This window comes from Capra hircus, chromosome 7 (genome assembly GCF_001704415.2).
Source record: "Capra hircus breed San Clemente chromosome 7, ASM170441v1, whole genome shotgun sequence".
NCBI classification, from domain to species: Eukaryota; Metazoa; Chordata; class Mammalia; order Artiodactyla; family Bovidae; genus Capra; species Capra hircus.
Genome location: NC_030814.1, coordinates 7,913,955 through 7,941,624, shown reverse-complemented (window position 1 = coordinate 7,941,624; position 27,670 = coordinate 7,913,955). Strand labels below are relative to the sequence as shown.

The 27,670-nt window shown below is 39.3% G+C and overlaps 1 long non-coding RNA gene across 1 annotated transcript in view; it reads left to right on the top strand.

The window, feature by feature from the left end:
* LOC108636335 overlaps positions 1 to 27,598 on the top strand; it is a 42,738-nt gene extending 15,140 nt beyond the window's left edge. The window contains exons 2-3 of the long non-coding RNA XR_001918260.1: positions 6,444 to 6,566; positions 26,343 to 27,598. This is a non-coding gene — a long non-coding RNA (uncharacterized LOC108636335). The remainder of the gene's footprint in view (positions 1 to 6,443; positions 6,567 to 26,342) is intronic.

Below are 27,670 nucleotides of genomic sequence, written 5' to 3'. Positions count from 1 at the left end.
TTTAACACTAGACCTGAGTGGATGAATGAGAACTTAGGCAGTGTCAGACAGATCGGGGATGGGACTGACCACCCAGGGGTGTCAGTATCCCTGTGGGCAGGCCTCATCACTGGATCTCCCGCTGCTCCGTGCATCGCTCTGGTGAGGACCCAAGTGAGCTTCCCTCTCCTGTTCTGCTGGAGATCCCACTGCTCAGACCTCTTCCTCCTCGGTTGTATTGTTTCCTCCTCAGTTTCCTTGGTTTTAATCCAGACTCCAGCAACCAGTTTCTTGACAAGTTTTTGCGTAGTTGACTGTATTCTTTCTGTTTTAATGTCATATAAATGTTTCCCTTTTAGAAACTGCCTGAGTCAGTCTTATCATTCTACAACACGTGAGACAGTTGGAAAAGTTAAATGACTCTCTGTTTACATAGTTTGCTAAGTCGAGAAAGACAGGTCAGGCCTTTCGTCTGCCTCCTGATCCATTCATCCTTCCTTAACATCATGCATTTTCTGACTAAAACCTGGAGTAAATGTATCCCTTGGTATCTGAGAAGGCAAAAATGGCTAAAGTGCCCTTGAGAGTCCTTTGAGCTTATTTCCTGGCAAACAAAAATGGAGCTAAGTCTGATTGCTTATTTTTAAGTATTTACTAAAAGGATTCTTGGTTGTTGGCATTGAAAAATATAAAACCATAATGGAGACTATACCACACAGCATGGCATATTATATATTTATTTGAAAAAGCAAACAATGAAGTTATTTACAAAGCACATAATAACTGTATTTGCTTAGATGCAATTTGGAAGTGATGTTAGGATTTGAGAGCATTTAACATTTTTCAGCAAATGTTAAACAGGAACCTGCAGAGTATCAGGCATGTGTTAAGTGCTTAGGATGCAGTGATAATAGTATGCACACAACTCCTGCCTTCCTTGAGCTTACTGTCTAGTTGGGGATATAAATAAATAAGGGGTAAGATATACTATGAAAATGCACATCTGAGGTGAAATACAGGGCATGTGGGTACTTAGCAAGGGCAGTTCATCTTCACATGTGCTGTCTGAGAAGCTTTGCCATTAGAAGAGACATTTCAGCTGAGAAGTCAAGAATGAAGAGAAGATAACCTGGTACTTGGTTAAGGATGGACAAATATTGCAGGTAGAGGGAGCAGCAAGTGGAAGGAGTCCAAATTCACAAGAGTAAATAATTTTTCAGGGACTGAGAGCAGTTCCGAATTGTTGAAATATGCCTCCTACAAACTTTTCTATGACTATTTTAGTGATAAACATACATGTTATTTTTTCTCAAATATGTGCTTTTTCTGGGCTTGAATATTTAGGAAACACTGTTTGTTCCTTTTAATTTTTGGAAGAAGAGGCAGGATTCTAATCTCCATACATACTAGCTGTTTATGATCTTCACCCCACGTGTGTTAATATGTGTGGGAGTAGTGTCCCTAGGAGGAGATACCAGGTTTTCACATAAATCTATAAATCATGAAAAGTGGATGCCATCTTTTGCCTGAATTATGACTGTTGTCACTTGTAACTTAGAACGTAGGCATTATGCTCAAAAGCCTTGTGTGACTTGTCATGGATAATTGTTAATGTGTTTCCAACTTCTAACTAATTTAAACTTCATTTTATTTATCTTGTACCTTTATTTTATATACCTTATCCATTTATTTTATACACTTATACCTTTATTTACCTATGTTAGATATCTTCTTGTACCTTTTTTTTTTTTTTTTTTTTTTGTGGTTGAGCACCTCCAAATCCTACTCAGAGCGTGGAAGTTTCTGAGAATTCTGCCACACTGGATGATTTAATTGACAACTGAGAGAGAGGAAAAAAAGACACTCAGGAAATGATTGTAACTAGCTTTTGCCTATTCAGAGCAAACTAGTGGTGAGAAATTGTCCTGTTTACATTTGCCCGCACTGAAACCTCTTGCTCCCTTCCGGAACTGCTCATGCTTATATACTAGGTCATTCAGTATTAAAGTGATTATGAAGATTCCTAATGTACAGATATGTTCTAATAATAAATCATAAATATTAGCCATTATAAGGACCGTTGGGCTTCCCTGATGGCTCAGTGGTAAAGAATTCTCCTGCAATGCTGGAGACGTGGGTTCAAACCCTGGGTTGGGAAGATACCCTGGAAGAGAGAATGCAGCCCCCTCCAGTATTCTTGCCTGAAAAATTCCATGGGCAGAGGAGCCTGGAGAACTCCAGTCCAAAGAGTCGCAAAGAGTCGTATGTGACTGAGCACCTGAGCAGCAGCAGTATAAGAATCGTTACTAACAATATTGATAACTAACATTGTGTCATGTTTCTGTATATCAGATACTGTGCTAAGTGCTTCATGTTCGCTATTTCATTTAATCTGCATTTATTATGCAGCAGGCATTGACCTTTTCTATCTTACAGTTGAAGAAATTGAGGCATGGAGAGGTTATGTACTTTGCCCAAAGTCACAGAAGAGATATGTGGGGAGAAGAGCTTTGAATCTAGGCTGTCTGACTTCAAAGCTCACTTGTGTACTGGATAGACTCTATTGCTGAAGACAGTGGCATCATAAAACAGTGAAAAGGGTAAACTATCAGCATGCCTAAGAAACCAGCAGAGTATGACATTAAAAGACTTTTTTTTTTCCACATGATGAGTTATTTTCTTATGGATATTTTCAGGATATTTATTAGGTTCAAATTACTTGCAGTTCTTGTGGATGCTAATAAGCCACCCTATTTACCTTTATGCTGAACTTTACAAGCGATATTTGTACCTTTGTAACCTTGACATTTATTAGGGTTTGAAAAGTGCTGTTCACTCCTTGAGAAAAGAGAGTACATCTACTCTGGTTTGTTGAAAAAAAAATCAGTGTTACATATAAAGTTGTTTCAGTGGTTTTTTATCGTATAGCAAGCACTTTTGCATTGCTTTGTTCTTAAAGCTTTTCTAGAGAGAGAGGGTGAATATCATTGCCTCCATCGTATGGCTAAGGAAACCGATTCTTAGTGAATGATGGTTGAACCAGAATTAGTACATAGAACTCTATAATCTTCCCTGTATGCTGCTTCCCTATGTATAATTTAGAAGAATACATTGGAGAAATTTCATAAGGAATGATAATATAAGGAGATAAAAGCAGCTCCCTGTAGGGAAGCTGGAATCTGACACTGTCTCCTGATTGCTTAACATTGCCAAACATGACTTGGTTGATAACTGCACTGCAGACAATGAAATTCCTGATTATTGCAACTCGTGAGTATAGCACATGGCTCTTTTGCTGGCCCCTACTTGTGCGTCTGTGTGAGAAGGCAGCTTCTTGGACCTCAGGCCTCGCCTTTGTCTATACTGATGACAATGTGGAGGGAGGGCAGATGTTAGTAGAGAGGGACTTTATAAACTCTCAGGAAAACCTGGAAAATGACTCCATTCTTCAATAGATAAAGCCCATTGACTGTCTTAGCAAGGATTGAAAAGTATTTGTTCTTTCAGTAAATAGAGCTAAAGTAATTTCAAAAACCCATTGTAATTAGGAGAAAAATCCATTCCATCAGCTTGTCAGCATACTCAAATTCTTGCTAAAACTTGTATTCAAATAATCTGTTATCTTAGAAAACTGAGCTCTTAGCCAAGATTTTCCATATTTAATTAAAGAAATAAGTGACAAGATGAGTTGAAAAATGTAGGTTTTTTATAAATAATGGACAAAAACCAGAATCAAAAACGTGTTGAAGGAGATCTTGGCAATAGCAGCAAGTCATCAAAATCGTTAGCCTAAGACAAATATCAGAAGTGGGAAGTATGCATACAGATATGAGGGCAGGTAGGAGCAAATAATGGAGAAGGCAGTGGCACCCCACTCCAGTACTGTTACCTGGAAAATCCATGGACGGAGGAGCCTGGTAGGCTGCAGTCCATGGGGTCACTAGGAGTTGGACACGACTGAAGTGACTTAGCAGCAGCAGCAGCAGGAGCAAATAAAAAAGGCAAAAATATTAGCCAGTCAGATATCAACTTGATAGTATCTTTTTTATTAAAGTAGTCTTTAACAGTGATTTTACAGTGATCACACATTAAGGGAACTTTGTGATCTTCAAATATTGTGATAAAAAAAGAGTTTCCTCAGTTGAAGAATTACTTTGTTGTCAGGCAAGTCCTTGTAGTCACACTCCTGGGGCCCATTGTCTTGGCCAAGACATCTAGCCTGATGCAGACCAGAAAGGTACCACAACCCTAACAACTTGAAGAAAGTAAAATGACAGAGGCTGATGGGCTGATTTAAGATTCTTTCGAGAGAGACTGAGGTCCACCCAGGGCTAAGATTTCATGCCTCTGCTGAGAGGTCCAGTTTCTGTGTTGCGGAGATGTGGGCCTTAATCACATCTGTTATAACTGGGTTTAGCCCAACGCTGGTTTATGTAGTTACCTTTAGAGATGTCTATCATGGGTCTGCCGCAGACCTGGTCTAGTACTTAACCTCAGTGGGTCTTTTTCTGTACAGCACAATCAATACAGTTTGTGTTCATTTCCAGTCCTCACAGGGATGCCCGTGAACAAGGAATATAGTAAATGTGAGGTTAAGAGTTTCTCAGAGCAAAGACACATTGTATACTGTAAATTATTGCCATTATTTAAGTAATGTCAGTGGTACGTTAGAGTAAACAGCACTGTCAGTCAAGACTTGAGTATTTTTTAGCTAAAAATCAACACAGTTTGGCTTAAATAATATAAGAGTTCTACTGGAATGGATAACAAGGTTCAAGTATAATAATTGCTTTTCTTGGAAAAGCACTGAACGATACATTTACTTAGGATCCATAGAACATTTTCTTTGTGTTTGTTGTTGTTGAAATTGGAAGGTGTCCTAGTACCAGATAGAATCAATTCTGTTAGATGAAATTTCCTCAATTCAGCGATGGCTGGCCGGCTTCAGTTTTTCATTCTGTTCCCTTCATATACCCTCTCTCCTAGGCTCCTTCAGATACAACAGTCAAATAGTTATAAAAGCCATACCTTGAATACTCTCAAGTCAGCAACATACAAACATGCAGTATTCAGTTTTCCCCCCTCATATCTTGTTAACGTTATTTTCTGTTCCATCACCCACTGATAAGGCTGAGGAGTGAAGCTTGATCTTTACAGTAGAAATATCTCAATCTGTGCAAATAGATTTTTTCAGGACACATTCAGTGTTTATCATGGTCAATGTCTTTCAATGGAGGGGGAGTGTCCTGCACCCTCGCTCACCCGTGTTTGCTGGAGCCTGGGGTTTAGGTAAGGGCCTGTCGCTCCTGTGAGCGCAGTGCTCCTTGTGAGGATTCAGGGCGCCTCTGTGACTGGCCATCACCTCCTGTCCATCTAACAAGGATGCCCGGTGACATTTGGAACAGTGGGTGTCCTATGCTGGCTCTCTGGTGTGACACTTGAGATGGGGTTTGGTACCTAGGGGACATTCTCTGTGCAGCCCCCTGACTTCAGATGTCTGTGGAAAACAGTGACACCTCTTTTTCCTCAAAACCCCTAATGGATGTCTCTGGGTGGGTCCCCTCAGTGACCCCCTCGCCTTGCCCGAGATTATTTCTGCAGGCTCTTCTAAGCCCTGACAAAGCCTCAGAGGCCCTGCCAAGGAGCCTGGGCTCAGGGGGAAGCTGAAAAGGGCAGTCTTTGCCTTATTCTCAAATGTTTGCAGGTCCTGGTGGTCAGCAAACACAGTCAGCTGAATAATGAGTTGCTTTGAGACATCTGTTAACTCACACAGAGGCAAGAAGGGAGAGGAGAAAGTGCCAGCACTACAGACTCTCCCCTCCTGCTTTCTTCTCCAGGAATGCTTTTATTCCCCATCTAGGCTTTTTCTTCCTTCTTTGTTTTTTTGGGGCAAGATTTTGGTTTCATTGGAAACTCCTAATGCAGGGTAATCAGCATAGAGACTCCTCTACTTCACATCTTCACACAGTTCTTGAGTGGATCTGAATCTTTTGGGAATGAAGTTTACAAGTTTTTTGTTCGTTCTCTTTAGGCCAAATAATACGTAAATATTTCATGGTAAATGAGGCAGCTGTGGTGTTCCAGTTCATCAAGTCATTAGGCTAATTTTAGGGATTATTCTTGGCTGTGTATTCACACCTTTGCTTCCCCGACTTTTCCGGTGAATCTGATATCAATCTAATATCCTTTCAATAAATCTCTTTCAATTTTAATCATCTAGGGTTAGTTTCTTTTCTTGTAGGATCCAGTCTACAGCCTGTTTTCTTCTGTGGCTTCTGTCTTCTATGTTTGGGGTCTATAGAGTTTATCAGAGAGCTGGATGGTATGACTTTGGGGTATATTTTTCAAAGTACTGTCTACCATTTCCTTACAAACTAAGGGTGATTTTTTAGGATATTAAGGATATGGTTGCTGTCATGTACCTAGCAGTATGCAAGAGCGTAAGTGAATTGTTTTCCCATAAGTTAACAGGCTTGGGCTTTGGAGCTTATGAAGAGAAGCAAAATAAGCATTTCAAGAGATTGATTTGTGAAGTGATACCCTTCAGTCACCGCCTGTCTAGCGACACCTGGTCAGTTAGAGCGAAGGTAAGTCACATAAAGCCTCTCTGCTCTCTGCTTCTGTTTCCTGACTGACCGATGTCTCCTTTGACTTGACCTTCACGTTCTTCTTTATTGCGTGCTCTCTCTTGGTCGCCCTTTCTTCATCCCTCCCTCCCTCCCTGCCTCCATTTTTGGGAAAGCTTACTCCCAGCACACAGGGACAAACATTAGAATCAGTGGCTCTTCAAGGACAGATGCCATGTCTCATTTGCATTGTTGTCTCCAAAACCAAGTCCAGTGCCCGGAACAGACTAAACAGTCAGTGACCATTTATTTGAAGAAACTATTGAGTACTGTAAATTCTGATATGGTTAATTTCCTTCAGATTTCACCATTGTTTAAGCCAAATTTTCAAGAGACGCATATCTACATAGTTTATGTAATTCTTCATTAAGCTTTCCTGATTCATTTGGCTTCTTCCAAAACCCTATCTTTCCCACATTCTCTCTCTCTCCCCTCCCCTTCCACATAAACCCACAGGTAGCGTATGAGCACTAATACAGCAAGGTGGCCCAAGGCTCATGACTATTGTTTTAACAATGAAAGTTTCCTCTGAAAAAACGTTAGTATTAATGTCAGTGTATTTTAAGCCCTCTCATATTTTCACTTTCTCTGGCCCCATTCCATTGTATTACTTTCAAACCGCTAAGTCTTAGGAGAAGGTTTTTGATTGCTTAGTGACACATGATTTGTGATGGTTGTATTCAACATTTTAAAATATCATCTGGGGAGGAGAGAAGTTTAGATTGGACCAGGACATGCCTTTACCTTTGTGTGTTAGCGCCTGTCTCCCAGAGCTCTGAGGTACAGTCATTATCGTAGTCTGTAGTGTAAAGCTCTATTTGTGTTACTGGTCTCAGAATTCTGAATTTCATGCTGCGAAATATGGGGGTTCCGTTTTGTAGCACTCCCTTTCTAGAACCTACTCTTTATTTTCAAAGAGAACAAGGATTATAGTGGAAGAAAAGAATGAGGATAATAATGGCTCCATTTTTACAAGCCCCCTGTCAGGTTTTTGTGATGTAACCTCTGTCAATTTAAGTAAAGGCAGGTGCGAAAGACCCAGGGGCTCCAGTCACACAAGTCTGCCCTACATGTCCCTACTGTTCTATCTAACCCTAACTCTCTCCTAGCCTTTTCAAAAGGAGAAAAGAAAAGGACATGAAATAGTTCCTGTCTGTTGTACTACAGACTGGATAGAATATATCAAAGAGGAAATTATATGTCTGCGACTTGGAAAACATTCATTATAACTGATCATAGAATGAATTGACATGGACTAGTGCACTGTGCTGGCCTTTCAGTAGATTTAAATATAAAGAACAAAGGCAAGGACAGGTAGTCTCATGACCTTATTTCCAGTCAGTCTCTCAAAATGTCTTTTTAAGATTTCTACTACATTTGGGGCTTAAAGAATACGAAGGTCCTTCTAGAAAAAGAAGCTATGTTAAGTGTCACATTATACAAAATGATTGTTTCAAGACATTTACAGTTTAGTGAGGGAGAAGTTATCAAAGAAATACCATAAGTTATAATTCAATATGAAATTTAATAACAGCCGCCTTATAGTGAATAATTACCCTGTGATTTAAGCTATTCTAATTTCTGTGTATCCTCTGTCTCCCCCTTCTCTTCCTGTCCTCAATCTTTCCCAGCATCAGGGTCTTTTCCAAAGAGCTGGCTCTTCGCATCAGGTGGCCAAAGTATCAGAGCTTCAGCTTCACCATCAGTCCTTCCAATGAACATACAGTTGGTTTCCTTTAGGATTGATTGGATTCATCTCCCCGCTGTCCATCATAGTGTTGTTTGAATTTTAAACCACAAAGTAGTAATTGATCTTTAGGTTCAAAAGCAGGCAGTTTTAAACAACGTGCTACATAATGAAACCTGAAATATTCTAAATTTGTGTATGAGGCACTACAGTTTTGCTTTTGTTTATGAAAATCTGTAGTCCATGGGGTTGCAAAGAGTCGGACACAACTGAGCGACTGAACTGAACTGAATTTCTGTACTAATAGGACTTCATTTAATCTTTATAAAAATTCTATTATCTGCATTTTACAAAGAAGGAAACGGAGGCACAGAGAGGTTAGGTCATTTGACCAAATTATCCTGCAAGTTAATGGAGGAACAGAATTTAAACCCAGACAGCTAGGCATTGGAGTGTGTATGCTACACAGTCCTACTGTTTAGATAGTAATAGGAGATGCCCTAAAGCTGTATGTATTATGAATGTCTATTTCAGAGGTGGCAGATGATGGCTTGGGCTAAATTTGTCCCTTAGATGTTTGGACCATACTCTTTTGCCTGCATGTTGTTTAGAAGAGTTTCGGTGTATTTAAAAGAAGTGTTAATTAATTGCCAGTATTTAAAACCCGATTCAGAGTTTGTCTTCTCTTGACAATCCGGAAAAGCTGTAGATCCTCTACCCACAGTGTTGAGAGGGAGCAGTGTCTGCAGCCGAGAAGCTCCAGCTCTCTCTGGAGGTGCGTCATTCTTCAATTTGCCATCGTCCCCACCACTCCCTTTTGTCTCCCACGTGAATGTTGTATGCCAGCTGCTGTATATCCTCCTGCTTAGAGGTTTTTTCCCTTGTGGAAGAGTTAGGAGGAAGATTATTTCTCATATTCATGACCGTATTAGGTGTGAGGAAAATGAGAAACATACACAGATACCAAGTATTTACACTATTCACTCACATTACCTGCCAAGTTTGTATACTTGAGATTATAAATTCTGTAGACTATAACACAGGTCTCACTCTGATAAAAATTTAAAAAAAGGATTTTACTTGGGTCTTAATCAGGGTTTTTATAGGTAGATCAAAGTATGTTAGGGAAGTAGGGAGGTTAAGTAGAAAAAAATTAAACTAATTTGTGTAGCAATAGATTCAGTAGCCAAACAAGCATTACTCACTTTTTGACTCGAGTCATTTGTGATGGGCTTGATGGCTTCTGAGGTTGAAATGAATGAGCTGCATAAACAAATCTGGGAATGTTTTAATGGAAGTACTAGTCAAGTCTTCTTTTACTCTTTCCCCATGTCTCTAAGACACACAGTCACATGCACACACATATACTTAGATACACCCACACAATACAAATATGCATACATACATACATACATACATACATACATACATACATACATACACATGTATATATACTATTTTCCTTTCAAATTGTTCAATGGCTTTAAAGGATGGGATCAGACATAATATTGATAAAACTGCCAAAATAAATCAATTAGTAGGCCATAATTGTATCAAAAGATTCAGATAACAGAAAAGGAGAGATATTTTCCTTCAGGCCAGCACTTCTGGAATCCACAGGGTCACAGAATCAATAGGACTAAGCCATGAACTGTGAACACCTTACTGATAGACCTGAGAGATGAGAATGTCCATGTGATTGTCAGCTAGCCAAGGTCTGGCTTTCCAGATTTCCTGGGAAGGTCTTCTGTTATCTCCTCTAATTGTACTGCCTCCTTCAACCCTTGTTGCTGATGGAAAAAAAGTAAAGTATTAGAAGATATGATTTTAAATAGGTTTTTAGCTAGCTTCTTTTCAAATAATAAAGAACCATTCTAAAACTGTGCTTGAGTGCATTTGACTGAAACATCTTCATGTACAATGAGCCTCACTGAACATCACTTTGTTAGAGGAAGCACACTGACTGGAACCGCCCACCCTGGCCAGGCACCATGGTAACCATTTGCATGAGTTGTTTTACGACAAGAGGTCCTGGTAAGGAACACAGAACTAATTAGCCACCACCAACCAGCAGCCTTCAGGAAAAGTCAAAAGGAGACACCACACGTCCGACCACTTCCCAGAATCCTTCTCTCTGGTGTCCATCTTGGCTGAATGAGGCAGGCACCATCAGGAAGGAGCCTGAGTCAGAATGATTGGCCAAAGACAACCTGGAAACTAATCACGTCACCATGAAACCTGTGAGCCATGTGGCAGAACGGTTCTCCGGGCTTCCCTTAGCCTACTGCTCTCCACCGGCCGCCCTTTCCCAATAAAATCTCTTGCTTTGTCAGTACATGTGTCTTCTTGGATAATTCATTTCCGAGCATTAGACAAGAGTCCAATTTGGGGCCTTGGACGGGGTCCCCTTCCTGCAACAACTTTGCTACACTTCACTGTGCTAGCGATAGTTCATTCCCATTTGTCTTATGCCAAGAAAACAAGTATTTCCTAAATTCCAGAGGTACAATTTCCTTTCTTATATTTTCTGTTGTGAAAGAAAAGGTCATTTCCAAATAAAAAGAAAATCTTTAAAAACCTCTCCCCACACCTTCTCATCTCTGTTTTTATTTGCAGTTGCATTTTTAGCTGTGCTGGGTCTCCATGCTGCGCACAGGCTTTCTCTGGCTGTGGGGAGCGGGGCTGCTCTTTGTTGCTGTGTGTGGGCTTCTCACTGTGGTGGCTTCTCTTGTTTTCGAACACGGGCTCTAGGGTGTTGCGACTCCTGGGCTCTAGAGCACAGGCCCAGTGGTTGTGGCAGCCGAGCTTAGTTGCTCTGCAGGCATCTTTCCGGATCAGGGATTGAGCCCATGACTCCCACATTGGCAGGCTGATTCTTTACCCCCGAGGCACCAGGAAAGCCCCTTATTCTAAAAAGATTAGGTATCAGAGCAGAATAATTTGTGGTAGCTGTGCAAATTCTTAAGGTGTAGCCTGGCTAACCCACTTCTTTCAATACAGAAACTATTTCTTAATAAACTGCTAGAAACAAAATAGGAATTTCACAGGTGTTAGTTTACTGTTTTCTCTAAATGTAACTACTGATTTCAGACTTGTCGATTTGGGCCCCATGGATGATGACATTACTGTCATGTGGGGGCCGGATGGTAAATAAACATAAAAGGTTGAAAGTTTAAGCAAGGCAAATGTGAACCAAGTGCCTTCCAGGTTTTGGAACTGAAAGGTGTCACGGCATTTGCTGCAGTGGAAAAGGCCTAGACATTCTGAATTTGGGTCCTGTGGATGTGGATTTCCATCTGTAAGAGGCCCTGTCCTTTTATCTTCCTCCTTTACTTCATCTATCCCTTCTTTCTTTCCAAGTTGAACACTTACTCTGTGCCAGCTACTGTACCAGTTGCTGGCACACAGCTCCCAGTGTTAGCCTGCTAAGCTTGTCATAACAAAATACCGCAGAATGGGTTTTTTACAGGCAAACATTTATTTTCTACTAGTTCTGGGGTTCAGTGTTGGCTGGTTTGGTTTCTACTGAAGTCTTTCCCTCCGTTGTCTTTTTCCTGTATCATCACTTGGTCTCCCTCTGTGGACATTCATCCCTGGGGTCTTCCTCTTCCTACAGGGACATCATTCATAATTAATTAGGTCCCCAAACTTACCACTTCATTTAGCCTTTTTTTCTGAGCTAAATTAAAAAAAAAAGTCTTTTATATTGAGGCAGAGTTGTTTAACAATGTTTCTGACAGAACTTCCCAAACACATACCACCCCTTCTGTAAAATAACTTGCCCCCATATACCATAATATCAAATGCATGCTGTGGAAATTCTTCATGTTCCATATTTAGTGCCATGGGTAAGGCTTGTTTTCATCAATTGTGATTCTCTTTTCTGAAAATGAATTTCCCTTTTTCATTTTACCTTTTATCCAGTGTGAAGTAATTTAAAAATCCATTAACACATATTGCCATGTTAATTAGATGATATTCTTCAAGGTCAAGAAACTATCAATAGATATTGAATAGTGACTATAAATAAACTCATCACAGTAATTAGATTTGTCAATTAAAATTGGGAACTGCAACTCTTTATGGCTGGATTAAAGGTGGATCACTTTGGGAAAATAATTTTGCTCAACATAATAGAGGAAGATTGGATGATGATCTCATATGCAAGTTTGACCCCATGAGTGAAATAAGTTTCTGATATTTTATCTATCAGCAGGTTCAGAAACTCCTAGAAGCATGGGTGATGCTGAATCTTCTCTAAAAATATTTTAAAAAATTAAAATTTGAAATATCTATCATATTTGTTAAGAAGGCACTCTAATAATAAGATCTAACATTTATTGAGAATTTGTCTATCTTTTGCCAGCCTGTGTACTAAAACTTTAATGCATTATCTCTTTTATTCCTCATAAAAACCGCATGAGGTATATAATTATCCTCTTTTTTCAGGTAAAACTTTTCCAGTCCTAATACTATTAATAAGTGCCAGAGCTGGGTTAAAATTTCAGTTCAGTTCAGTCGCTCAGTCATGTCCGACTCTTTGTGACCCCATGCACTGCAGCATGCCAGGCCTCCCTGTCTATCACCAGCTCCTGGAGTTTACTCAAACTCATGTCCATTTAATCGGTGATGCCTTCCAACCATCTCACTGGCTGTCATCCCCTTCTCCTCCCACCTTCAGTCTTTCCCAACATCTGGGTCTTTTCAAACGAGTCAGTTCTTTGCATCAGGTAACCAAAGTATTGGAATTTCAGCTTTAGCATCTGTCCTTCCAATGAATATTCAGGACTGATTTCCTTTGGAATGGACTGGTTGTATTTCCTTGCTGTCCAAGGGACTCTCAAGAGTCTTCTCCAATACTACAGTTCAAAAGCATTAATTCTTTGGCACTCAGCTTTCTTTATAGTCCAACTCACATCCATACATGACTATTGGAAAAACTATGGCTTTGACTAGATGGACCTTTGTCAGCAAAGTAATGTCTCTTCTTTTTAATATGCTGTCTTAAGTTGTGTAGGATTAAAATTTAGGCCCATCTGACTCCAAGCCCAACACTCTTGTCACCTCTCTGCATATTCATTACTTGATAAATATTTTAATTAGTTTCACTTTGTTTTTTGCTCCAATTGAGAAGGTTTCTGGTTAAAAAAAATGTAATTTTTTTTTGTTTCCAGTTTTAGTAAATTTGGAATGGTTATTCTGAAAATCAGATCACATAATTTATTGCATATTTCTTCATTTTTTAATCAAACAGTTGTACAGTATATAGAAGTTTGTGGTCAATGTTTGGATTCTATTTTGTTGGTGACACAGAGCTGTATTTTTTCAAATGTTCTCTCTTCATAAGGAGTCTGAATTGCATAGCAACTTCAGCATCACTGTTTTGGGGATGTCAAATGCTCTGTGCCCAGTTTTGGATGCCGCCAATCTAACATATTCACTCAGCCAGTAATCCTTAAGTGCCAGGCATATGCTATAGTCTAGCCTAGATGCTGACAATAGAGCAGTGAATTAGAAGACAAAAATTACTGAAGTCGAAGAATTTATATTCTGAGATTAGAAAGGTAGAACCAGTAGGTGATCTCAGGTCTGTCTGACCTGAGTGTGCACACTATTCCATCTTTTATCTGCTGAGTCACTTTCTTTTTTAACATAAAACCAATATATTTGGTGTGTGTGTGTGTGTGTGTGTGTGTGTGTGTGTGTGGTGGTGGTGGTGGTGAGGTAAAGGTTTGGGGCTGTGCAGAATGTGTGGATAATGACTAGAGAGTAACATAGCAAGCTGTGTTCCTCTTAGTTTTTTAAACTGTCATCCTAACTGCTGACATCTGAGCATGTAATGCCTCACAGGGCATGGTTTATACTTTCTGTTTGTTGCAGAAAACTATCTGGAGTTTGTGGTATGCCAGATCCCCAAGGAGAGTGGCCACCAGAAACTTCCGTGATGAGTAAGGGATCGTTATACAGAGTAGCCCTCAATGCTGAACATCAACTTGCATGCCAACTATTTATTATTTTGTTAAATATTGAGTATTCATTAGGTCTTAGGTTCTAGATAATGGAAATAAGTAGAGATTTGGGGGAATGAGACAATGGTAAATAGCAAATATTTGATATGGATAGATTACTACCTATAACTGTATCTGAAAATAAAGCTGAAGAGAGTTGAAATGTGTGCTTTGCTAAATGGCTTTTGATCTCATGGCAAAGACTGGGAACTTCTTCCCATGTCCTTCAAAATGGAGAACCGATATCTTGGAATATGTGGTTGTTTCTAAGTGGTACAGAGGCCAATATATAAACCTGTCCTCTCTATAGTATCAACTTTTTCTGACTAGCCAGAAGAAAGTGAAAGTGTTAGTCATTCAGTCGTGTCTGATTCCTTTTGACCCCTTGGACTGTAGCCCTCCAGGCTCCTCTGTCCATGGAATTCTCTAGGCCAGAATACTGGAGTGGGTTGCCATTCCCTTCTCCAGGGATCTTTCTCACTCAGGGATTCGACCCAAGTTTCCTGCATTGCAGGCAGATTTTGTTTTACCATCTGAGCCACCAGGGAAGCCCACCCAGAAGAAATAAATCCTAAATTAAAAAATACTAAATAGAGATAATTTACAAAAAGCATGCCAATTGTATTTTCATTTTTAAAATTTGGTAATTGTTTATTGAAATGTACATAGAAAAAAGTGAACATAAGTATGGAGATGATAAATTTTCACTGAAAACGACTAATAGCATACCAAGCAATAGAGCATTAGCCCTCAAACCGCACTGTGCAGTTTTCCAGTGTCTACCTCCTTCCACCAGGAGTAAGCCCTCCTGACGTCCAACAGCACAGATTAGTTCCACCTGTTTCTGAACTTTATCGACATGGAACCATAGGGTAGCACAAAAGTCTTGCTTTTTTCACTCAGCGTTGAGTTTGGAAGAGTCAACACTGTTCTCTGTGAGTAGGCGTAGACTGTTCATTCTTCTTGTCTTGTGTTCATTATGTGAATATACTACATTTTGTTTATACTTTTTCTTCTTTATGGGCATTTGGGCAATTTACAGATTTTGACTATTACAAAGAGCTTTGATATGATATAAAACTTTTTCATGAACATATGTATGCATTTACTAAGAGCCAGGTTGCTGGGTCATAGTTTTATATATGTTTTGTTTTAAAAGATATAATTTTTCAAAGTGGTGCTGCAAATTATATTCACACTAGCAGTATATTAGAGTTTTAGTTGCTTCATGTTCTTAACATAATTTTTCCATCTTTTTAATTTTAGTCATTCTAATGAGTATGCAGTGATATTTGATTATAGTTTTAATTGTATCTCTTCAATATGATATTTTCATAATTTTAAATATTTTCTCTTAATTTAGATACTCTCTTTGGTTAAATGTTCATTTTTTTGTCCACCTTTTTACTGAGTTTTCTGCTTTTGTGTTTTTCTTATTGATTTGTAGAAGTTCATTGTATATTCTGGCTACTAGCCCTTTACCAAGTATCTATATTGCAAATATCTTCTCTTATACCTTGTGTTGAATACACATTGTTAGCTAATGCATAAGCATAAGACTTGGTTGCAATTTGGCTTGCAAGAGGTCACTTTGGGTTGTGCCCCAAAGGATGAAAGTTTACTTATGTGTTTGCTCCACTATTACTAAAGGTTGTAGGTACCATGTTCCCCAGCTCTGTCCTGGTCTCAAGTGCCCTATCACTGAAGTTAAAACCAGGAAAATTCAAGAAACAATGAATAAAGCAAGATCCTTGAAGTCTGCTAATGGACTTCATAGTCTCAGGAATATTATAGAATTTAGGATACAAAGTTACATTTAAGAGATATCAGAAAATTAGTGTTTGTAAAAGATGAGTGGCATGTGTAATTGAATTAAATGCCATATTTTAGGAGACAAGTAATTCTCAATCCAAGGAAGAAGAGGTTTTAGAAAACTGTCCCATGTTTGGTGGTAGGCATGTGGTATGTTTGCAATCCTGGAATGACAACATCACAATTGCTATTCCGAGTCCAGCCATGAAAGTCACGTGATGCCTTGGCCCAGGCCTTCTGTTTGTACCCAGCGTAAGTGCTTTTTTCTGTTATTCTCCTTCCCTCTCTATTTAAATATATGTATCATTAGGGATGCTTTCTGCTGTAGATAGCAGTTGACATTCATGAGTCTTGCCAGTTTTATGAAATGAGAAATGGACAGGTGAGGAGTCCAGAGCTGTCACAGAAGCTCAGGGAGGTGGGCTCTCCTTCCCGCTCCATTCTCTTTGGCGTCTAGGCCTTTGTCCCCATGCGCCTTGACTCAAGGTCTCGAGATGCCTGATGAACCGCTGGAAGAACACGTGTCTTCCAGGTGGGAAGAAGCAAGAGAGCAAAAGAGCTAGCAGGCTAGGTCCTGATCTGTTTGATTCACGGGCACATTCCCTAGAGACGTCCTCCACTTTGTTATGGCCTGAACCCTAATGTATGTCCACAGCTGGCTCCAGAGAAAGCTGGAAAAGAGGGCTTTGTTTGTTTGTTTGTTTGTTTTCTAGCTGCGACTGTAGGGAAGGCAAGAGCAAGGAGGCCTGTGAAAGGGACAGGATCCATGAAGGCCACAGAACCGTCATCTCCCTCCTTTTTCTCTTATGTGTTTTCTTTATTTGTCATGATGAAAGTATTAGAGACTTGTTAAAGAGAGCAAAGAATGGGAAAATGCCCATCATTTTAAGAACCTTAAGAGCTGGGTACGTATTCTGACAGTACCTTGCTTGACCCTCTCTGTCAGTTTGAGACAGAATTTTGTAGGAAAGGAAGGGAGGAGGAGAAGGATGTAGGGGGAAAAATGTCTTTTAGTTTATGGTGTGTCCTGATGTTACAAATTTTAGATTTTCTTTAAGTAAATTGGTCCGTCTTTTGGAGTGATTTCTTATCCTTTTACATTTAAGATGTGATGCCCCATTGGGATATTTAGAAAATGTATTATTTTTTCTAAGCTTTTTGGCATTTAATTATTGAATCAGTTAGACATTTTACCTTTTAATGTGAGGGCACGAGATCTAAGCTACTTTGTTTTTTTCCCTGTTATTTAAATTCCACTTTCCTCTTTTTCCCTTTTCTCATTTTCTCTTCTTGTAGCTTCCCTTTTCTTTGTTTCCTTCTGCATGCTTTTGACTTTTTCAGTCTGGATCTCTATATTTCCCTCACATTCTGCCACCAGACGTCACAAAGCCTGCCAGCTCTGCCCTGGGGCATCTTTTGCTTTCCACTCTGCCATCCCCTGAATGTTCTCTTCCACCCTTTGCGTAGTAGTCAGTTAGATTTTAGGAAATTGGGTTGAGTCATTCACAGTAATGAGTGCCAAATAAATCAGAGGTAGTTTAGGCTCTTCCTAAGAAAGGCTAGGGAAAGAGAACCCTCTGATTGGCTTAAGATCTTCCAGCTCTAGCTCTCAGTGTGCCGATGAAGCCGGCAGAATTATTTTTATATTCTTCCCTGTAAGGGGACTCTCCTGCCCTAAACAAAGTATGACTTGCTACTACAACAGATTTCTGCCCCCGGGATACACTGGTCAGAATACTTAGGCCATATATTTTGCATGTTGGAGAAGGTGAGTCTAAAGATTCCAGAAGCATCCCTGGACAGCTCTCTCAATCCCGCTAGCTCTCTCTCACTCCTCTTCCCCAGATAAACAGAAACATGCTTACTTTGTGTGTTAGAAAAAAGATCACAGATGTGAACTGCTTTATATTTATGTCTCAAGATGATACTTAACTCATTTCAGTATAGCAGATTTTATGTTATGGTATAATTTACATTTTCTGAGGTATTTCCAGTCTTTAAAGTTCTGTGGCATAGTTATCAGACTGCAACTTAAGATAAGTAAGGATTAAGGGACTAAAGAGATAAAGATGAGGTTTAAAGAAAATTGGCTGGAAGGACTAAAGGACAGTGAGTAATTTTCCACTCTTTTGATTCCCCAGTGAATGCATTTGTGAAGATCTTTGTTTTAGAAAGCTGCTTATATCCTGAGTGAAGTCAGAGAAAACACTAAAATGATGAGATTATGATTAAGAAATGGTTGGGGCTGGGGGGAGAGCCTATATAACATATTTGTGAGCTAAGTGACTTTTGAAAACTGTCTTCAAGGTGAAAGTAATAAGCCAACCATTTGCCAGTGTCTCTGGAACATACTGTCAACCCTTGATTATGTAAGGGGGCAGTGGTGTGGATAATTAGCAGAGAGTCAATAGTTCCCCATGCTTTTCTATTAACGTGGGCAGGGGAGTGGTTGGTTCAGATTGTTTAGCAGATAGAGGAGAAAGGAAGTCTTTCTGCTCAAACCTTCAACACTTCTTTCTTCTCATTTTAAGCAATAACTTTGTTTCTTATCTCACAGCAGAAAAGTATTATTTCACAGAAGTAATCTGGAGAGAATTTCTCTATCTTCCTCTCTTCACATTATTCAACCCATCTGTCTGTCTATACACGCAAATCCTCCATTTCATCCTTCACTGTGGATGTGGTGTATTTCTTTCTGTGGAAGCTGTCCCTTTCTCTTCCCTGACCACCCTCCTACCATTTGCTCTTAAGGTCCTGTCCTCTGGTCTAATCAAGGACATTGCTCTAGCAAATGTTTTTCTCTCTTCATGATTTTTTTTTCTTGCTTTTTATCAAATAATTCCAATGAGCAAACACATGTTATTCTTTGCTTTCTTAGAAACAGATAACTATAATAATAAAACTCCAAAAAATCCCTTCCCTCCATTTTTTTGCTCTTCTTTATAGCAAAACCCCTAGAAAGAGCTGCTCTCTACACTCTGTGTATCCTTTGTTCCCATTTGTCTTTGAGCTCACCTGATGACCTTGAAACAGCTCTCATGAAGGATATCTGACTTCTATGTGGCTGAATGGGTTTTCCATAAAGTCTTCCCTGACCAGCCTGTATAAAAGAGCCTCCTCCATCACTCTGGATACTCCTGGGCTCCCCCTCCTTTTTTTTTTTTTTTTTTCTCAGCCCTCATCAACGCTTGACACGCTGTATATTCACTGAGTCAGGATTTTTACTTTGTTGACTGCTGAGTCCTAGTACCTACAACAGCATCTGTCTCGTAATAGGCACTGAGTAATATTTACTGAATGAAAACTGACCTTTTCCAGTCCTGTGGCCACTGCTGAGTTTTCCAAATTTGCTGGCATATTGAGTGCAGCACTTTCACAGCATCATCTTTCAGGATTTGAAACAGCTCAATTGGAATTCCATCACCTCCACTAGCTTTGTCTGTAGTGATGCTTTCTAAGGCCCACTTGACTTCACATTCCAAGATGTCTGGTTCTAGATTAGTGATCACATCATCATGACTATCTGGGTCATGAAGATCTTTTTTGTACGGTTCTTCCGTGTATTCTTGCCACCTCTTCTTAATATCTTCTGCTTCTGTTAGGTCCATACCATTTCTGTCCTTTATCGAGCCCATCTTTGCATGAAATGTTCCCTTGGTATCTCTAAAATTTTCTTGAAGAGACCTCTAGTCTTTCCCAATCTGTTGTTTTCCTCTATTTCTTTGCATTGATTGCTGAAGAAGGCTTTCTTATCTCTTCTTGCTATTCTTTGGAACTCTGCATTTAGATGCCTATATCTTTCCTTTTCTCCTTTGCTTTTCGCCTCTCTTCTCTTCACAGCTATTTGTAAGACCTCCCCAGACAGCCATTTTGTTTTGCATTTCTTTTCCATGGGGATGATCTTGATCCCTGTCTCCTGCACAATGTCACGAACTTCATTCCATAGTTCATCAGGCACTGTATCTATCAGATCTAGGCCCTTAAATCTATTTCTCACTTCCACTGTAGAGATCAAATTGCCAACATCTGCTGGATCATGGAAAAAGCAAGAGAGTTCCAGAAAAACATCTATTTCTGCTTTATTGACTATGCCAAAGCCTTTGACTGTGTGGATCACAGTAAACTGTGGAAAATTCTGAAAGAGATGAGAATACCAGACCACCTGGCCTGCCTCTTGACAAATCTGTATGCAGGTCAGGAAGCAACAGTTAGAACTGGACATGGAACAACAGACTGGTTCCAAATAGGAAAAGGAGTGCGTCAAGGCTGTATATTGTCACCCTGCTTATTTAACTTCTATGCAGAGTACATTATGAGAAACACTGGACTGGAAGAAGCATAAGCTGGAATCAAGATTGCCAGGAGAAATATCAATAACCTGAGATATGCAGATGACACCACCCTTATGGCAGAAGGTGAAGAGGAGCTAAAAAGCCTCTTGATGAAAGTGAAAGAGGAGAGTGAAAAAGTTGGCCTAAAGCTCAACATTCAGAAAACTAAGATCGTGGCATCTAGTCCCATCACTTCATGGGAAATAGATGGGGAAACAGTGGAAACAGTGTCAGACTTTATTTTTTTGGGCTCCAAAATCACTGCAGATGGTGACTGCAGCCATGAAATTAAAAGACGCTTACTCCTTGGAAGAAAAGTTATGACCAACCTAGATAGCACATTCAAAAGCAGAGACATTACTTTGCCGACTAAGATCCGTCTAGTCAAGGCTATGGTTTTTCCTGTGGTCATGTATGGATGTGAGAGTTGGACTGTGAAGAAGGCTGAGCGCCAAGAATTGATGCATTTGAACTGTGGTGTTGGAGAAGACTCTTGAGAGTCCCTTGGACTGCAAGGAGATCCAACCAGTCCATTTTGAAGGAGTTCTACTCTGGGATTTCTTTGGAAGGAATGATGCTAACGCTGAAACTCCAGTACTTTGGCCACCTGATGCGAAGAGTTGACTCATTGGAAAAGGCTCTGATGCTGGGAGGGATTGGGGGCAGGAAGAGAAGGGGACGACAGAGGATGAGATGGCTGGATGGCATCACGGACTCGATGGACGTGAGTCTGAGTGAACTCCTGGAGATGGTGATGAACAGGGAGGCCTGGCGTGCTGTGATTCATGGGGTTGCAAAGAGTCGGACACGACTGAGTGACTGAACTGAACTGAACTGAATATTTACTGACCGGGTAGATGGCTGGATGGTAAGGGAGACAAGTGTTTCTTATTTGTTTTTAAAGTTTTAAGGACTGAATTCAAGCTCTGTTTGGATGGCATCATGGGGAGGGACAAAAGGATGTATGTGTGGAAGGAGAATGGGGCCAGAACCCAGGTGTCGCCTGTTTGGCAATCCTTGGAAGGGGATTCTCCCTGTTTGGGTGCGGATGGAGTGGTGCATGTAGCATAAAGGTGGATGATGAGCTTTGTTAGGCCTCAGAGTAGCCAGGGAGGATATCCTCATGTAAAGCTGGACAACCCCAGAATTTTTTGCTCAGTCGTAAAGCAAACCTGAGATACGCTAGCTAGGAGGAACTGTTCCCAGTTCTGACTGGCCTCATGAATTCTTGAACAAAATCTGTCACAAACTGTAACTTCTTCAATATATATATATTTTAAGATGGAGACTAATAGCCTTTTCTTAAGAAGTGTTTTTGGCTTACAAAGAGAGACAGCATAAAAAATAACACATTATGTGTATGAAAATCAGCAGCTGCAGTGCTGTGAAAATAAGCCAATGAGATTTTTAAATTAAAAATGTTCTACTTTCAAACCTCCTATGTCTTACTATTAAAAAGTTCTCCAAGGCAACGAGCCTTCGCTATAAAAGCTTGAAATCTGTTTTAATCTTAGCTCTGTTGCAGAACTAATGGAACAGCAAAATGGGGCAAAATTTCTCCAGTTTCCTTTCTGTATGTTGAGGATTCTGGAGTGGAGTTGAGTTAGCAAACACATTTCATCTTCTGTGCCAGCTGTGATCGATTGGTCAGGGCAGCCTAGAGGGCTGTGTGGATAAGCATTGGCGACCACACCTAGGTGCAGCAGAAACGAAACCCGAGATTGATTGGTGCTGTCTGCCTTGGGTTTAGGAAAGATGAACGGCAGCTTGCATGTGTTGTGTCTTTGCTATCTTGGACTTTATAGTCTCTAAGACATTTTTTAGTTCTAAAATTCAATGATTGGGAATGCCTAGTATATTATATAGTGTCTTCGCAGTAAAGGCAATGATAAGATTTTATATGTAAGGTAGTAAAAATACGTTTTAGTGAATGCTTTTGGAAAATCTGATTATCTTTCATAACAATTTCTTCTTTCTTCACTCATTCTTGGATTTATATATTACTCAAAATATTTTTACATTGTGTGCTACATGATAAGTGTGTACAAGCAGCATATAAAAGTAGTAGCTAAATTTTGCCATAGGAAACTCAAGTTAGCATCAGTTAATATAATTCATCTATATCAGGTTTTAGTTTAATTTAAAATAATCTTGCAGTTTTACCCACTGGTGTTGTTTCTTGATAAGCCCATAGGAGGTACTATTTTAGTGTCCAGTAAACAAAACATTTCAATTGCAACCTTTTAAAATTGCTACAGAAACTTCTAGAATTCAGTTATGCAGTCTTAGTTAAGATAAATATAAGGGTGAGAAGTAAGGGAGCAAGCATATCTAGAGATATTTAGAGGTAGTTCAGCTTTAAACATTGGAGAAGGAAATGGCAACCCACTCCAGTGTTCTTGCCTGGAGAATCCCAGGGATGGGGGAGCCTGGTGGGCTGCCGTCTATGGGGTCACACAGAGTTGGACACGACTGAAATGACTTAGCAGCAGCAGCAGTAGCTTTAAACATGGAACCGTAATTATAATACAAATCTGATGTGCTTCAGTTTATATTTCTTAGAGCAGTTCTTCCTTGCCTACCACCTGCAACATGCCATATAAAATAAGTTGGAGACATTCAGTCCAGTATATGGATCTAATTTCATTTGTTTCTCAAGAAAAGTATCAAAATATGATACAATTATGTAACTAGATGAAAAGCACCATTATGTTTGGAATATTTTTAGTGAAAAAATCCAAGTGATCACAAGAAAGAAATGTCAATTTATGGAAGTAAGCATGTGTTCGTCATGTAACTGTTAAATGTGTCTTACTCTTCTTCAAACTTGGCAGTGAATTTGGCACTTAAGTTCTTAGAATTTTGAATAGAAATAATTAAAATAGGACTTTGGATAAATGTACTTTGAAATACATTATTTCATATATATATATAATCCTGGAGTTATTTGTGGTATTTGAATCATCTGAACCAACTTTTTCTAATTTCTGACATTTGAAATAATCAAAGGGATTTTTTCTTAAGAACTGAAAAAGACATTTAGATATCTAACTCATCTCTCTCACTCTCCTTTCCTCGCTTTTCTTTTGCTTTATAGTTTATGTGATTTCTGTGTTCATTCTGGTCATTTAGTTTTATTTTTGTTATCTCATTTGTTTGGTCTTGGTCGTATTGCTTTAGAGCAAATGCAGTGAAATAAGTCGGATCCCACTTTCTGAATGAAGCTTAGTGTCAGTCAGACACCTGGCTCAGTGAAATGCCTGCTAAACTAAGCAAACAGTGGTGTGCTTTCACACCCTGACCATGCTGTCTGAGTTTCATCTGGACTGGGTTGATGGTTTTGTACTCATACTATCCGATTTTGCCCTTTTGGTAAGCTGATTTCGTTAACTGAGTCTATTTTGCCTCCTTCACTGTAAACTCTAACTAGTTGCCTCAGGGTGTCTGTGTTGTGCAAGTAATTCAAGGGCTGGAGGCTGTGGGTTTCTTTCTTTCTTTCTTTCTTTTTTTTTTTTTGCTGTTTTTACAAAGTAGTCATCTCCCGCTGGCAGGGTCCATATTGTGTTTGTTTTTCTTTGAGCAGTTGGACAGTGCTTGCTATCTAGTAGGCTCTCAATATTTGTTTTTAAATCTCTATGGTTTTTTTTTTAATTTAAGATATAAGTTAAGAGGTTATACCATGAATTAGGACTTCACCTATGTGGTTCTGATATGAATTCCTCTGGAATCTTAGTTTAGTAACTTTGGATGTTCTCAGCTCTTTCAAAGTCTCCCCAAACCATTTTCGAAGACCTCGTTAGGAGATCTCCTTCTGGGATCTGAGATATTTTTGGCAATTTCAGATATCCTATTCCTTTCCTTTCCATTTTTCTAGATTTACTGAAACTCCAAAGTTATTTTTTCACTGAATATCACTCATAAGCTTTTAGATGAAAATTTCTGAATAAAGGGTACAAAGGGAGATGTTGGTAGTTAAATTTCTTCTTGTCATTTTGATGAACTGTGAAAGAGGAAAGGAGAATTTCCATATTTAAGAACATTGAAGGAAATGTAGAAGTGGGAATCTTGTAATACCATAGTGATTCAAAACTGAATATAGAGATGTTTCTTAATTTTACATATGCGGAAATGAAATTAAAGAAAGACTGACTTGTCCTAAAATCACGCCTGTTGGTAACTGAAGGACCCTCGGACACCTATCGCAATGCTCTTCCAACTTAATTGTCCTAGGAAGTAGACCATAGATTGCTCAGATGCCTGCACCTCTCCATCTCAGTCCTTGCTTTCTTTGGTCTAGAGCAAATCAAAAGTGACCAGGTCCCGCCAAACCTTTTCCTGACATCGTGAAAAGAGAAACAGTGAAAGATGTGCTGAGCTAGGGGTGAGAGACTGGGTAAAAGTGAGTGGTGAGTGATTAAACATGGAAGATTTCATGCATCATGCTTATCTATTATTTGCAGAGGTTTTTTATTTTTATTTTTTTAAAACTTCAACAAATTGCATGGGCTTTTATAGCAAAGACTAACCATCTCATGACCATCAACACTCCCTCGAAATTGTTTTCTTCCTTTTTCTGTTTTATAGGAATGCATTCCAATTTAGGGCACTTTAACTGTCAGAAATATCAGAAAGAGCTTTTGCACTTTATGCAATCTTCCCAAACCCCTCTCCCGTAGACACAGAGTAAGAGCAATTTTGAAGCAATCCTAGGTGTTCTTCCCATTGCCCTTTCACCCAGGATGAGGCTTTCAGCTAATTAGCTCTTCCTGACACCTCAATGAGAGTTTTACTGTGCTCTACCTAGTAAGGTGGATTGGGGGAGGTCACACAACTCTAGCCTTGCTGGGATTTATCTGTAAAAACCATATTTTGTTTGGCTGCTTGACACCTAACATTTTGGTTGCCCGAGTGCTCACAATTTAAAGGTTCCAATGAACTGAAACTTAGCATTTTAACTTTAGGTCAGCTTCTTTACTCTGTTTCTGCCTCTTTTCTTTAGATATTACAAGTCCCAAGTCATAGTGAAATCATTTTTATTTTGCTTTTTAAAAAATGTGAAGAAATACTGAATGTCAGGATAGGGTCACTGGGTTTCTTTCTATAGGCATATTACTTAAAGATTAAAAGGTAATGAAAGAACAAGAAACTCTTAATATTTTTAGCATACACTGTGCTTTGGAAAGGCCGCAAATCAGAGGGTCGTCCATGCTGTGGTAGACCTTCACAGAGGCGTGAAGCCAGTTAATGTGCAATTACCGGCATCGGTGCTTTATCTGAGGGGTCTTTTACAATGAAACTTTTAAACAGGATAATTGTAGACATCTGCTTCATGTTACCTTACCAGCGACATAGCCATTATTTGCTGAGATCTTCTTAGCTTTTACAGCTTCACACAAAAGGGCATATTGGCAATTCCGTTTTCTATATAATAGGACTACTATGCAAAATACTGAGCTAGAATTCCGCATTGTTGTAGAAATGCTCAATGTCACCAGAGCGATTGACTTGTTCCACCTGGCTTTCAGACATTTGGAGAAGCAAAACATATGTACCTTAATTGCAAAATGTGGGCTTAATGAACATGCAGCCGTTATGTTATACCAAATGCAACAATCGACATGATGGCAAGCTGCTTAAGAACATGTCACAATGTTTGGGTTTTAAGAGGTTTGCCTTTGGCAGTGTTTCAGAGAAGAATGTGTTTCTTACATTTGCAGTCCTGTGAGCCAATAATAAAGTGTTCAGCATATGAAGCTGGTATTTATTTTAAATTGCTATGTCAATATTTTTGTTTGAAAGCAGGTTTGATTCCCTGTGTGGACTTTGTTGAAGCCTTCTATCACTGCTTTTTATTTGAGTTTGATTTAGCTTCCTTTCCCCCTGATTTTGTGTTTTGCAGAATAGCTTACATGAAAGCCTTCTGATTGGGCTGGGGGGAGAAAGTTGCTGTGTGAATTTCAAAGCCCAGACAATGTGAAAAAGGAGCAAACACTTGCTGAAGGCATCAGAGAAGTGACTGCAATCAAGCAGTGTTGGTTTTGTGACCTTGAAGCTTCCCAGAATAGCTACCACATTGGGAATAATGGAAGCCCTGGATTCAGATGCCTCAGGATGACCTCATCACCAACAGCCCCCTTCCTCCTACTGACATGTCTCCAGGCTCTATGCCAATGTTTAGACGTTAGCAGGAATCCAGAAAATCAGGCTTTTGTTTTCAAAAACACAAAATAAAGGCAGCCATTATGGAATATTGCATAACTGATTTAATCCTAATGTGATGTCAAAACAAATTTCCCCAGTAGTTGAGAGAATGCTTTATCTACCACAGATACAATGGCTTTGTTGGTGCCGGGTGCTCTTCCAATAAATGGTTGGGCACTTCTCTTCATGAATTCTCTCAATTCTCCATCCCGGGCACATTTCTGTGGGTAATTAAAACGGTCTTTTTACAATGGCAGTATGAAACAGTATGCATCCTCTAAACACACTGAGCTGAAAAAATATTGTATTCATAAATTAAATTGGACATTTTGAAAGGTTAACGCAAAAAGCTACTTTGCTTTCGGTGATCAATAAGGAAAAAAGGATTTCAGGTAATTAAAATCTGTGAAGTGAACATTTCTCATTTGGAACCTATTAAAAAGAATATAAGCAGACAGAGGCGAGAGATAAATATGGAAAACAAGGGCTTCAGAAATTTTGTTACATGTTGGCAAGGGGAATGTAACAATATATATTCTGAGGTCTGAAATAATATAACATGTTATTACAGATAATATAACATTATATAGTCTATAAATTATGTATATATATTACTTAATTTAAGCATTAAGTTGCAATTTAAAAGTATGCCTACACTGTATTTTGGACTCTGATTCAGTTATTTTTTAGGTTTTTCTTACTCAAGAGTTTGAACTTGGTACCGGTGTATGGCATGGGTGTAGAATTTCAGGTCCATTCCTGACTTACGAATCACAACCTACAGCTTAAGGCATTTCCTATTTGTGATTCATTTGCATATCAAAGTTTGAGAGCAGGCCTTTTGGTGGTTGTCCCACTAAGGTGTGTTGCCCTTTAAAAATTCATGCTCATTGTGGTCTTGATTTGCATTTCTCTGATAATGAGTGATTTTGAGCATCTTTTCATGTGTTTGTTAGCCATCCATATGTCTTCTTTGGAGAAATGCCTATTTAGTTCTTTGGCCCATTTTTTGATTGGGTCGTTTAT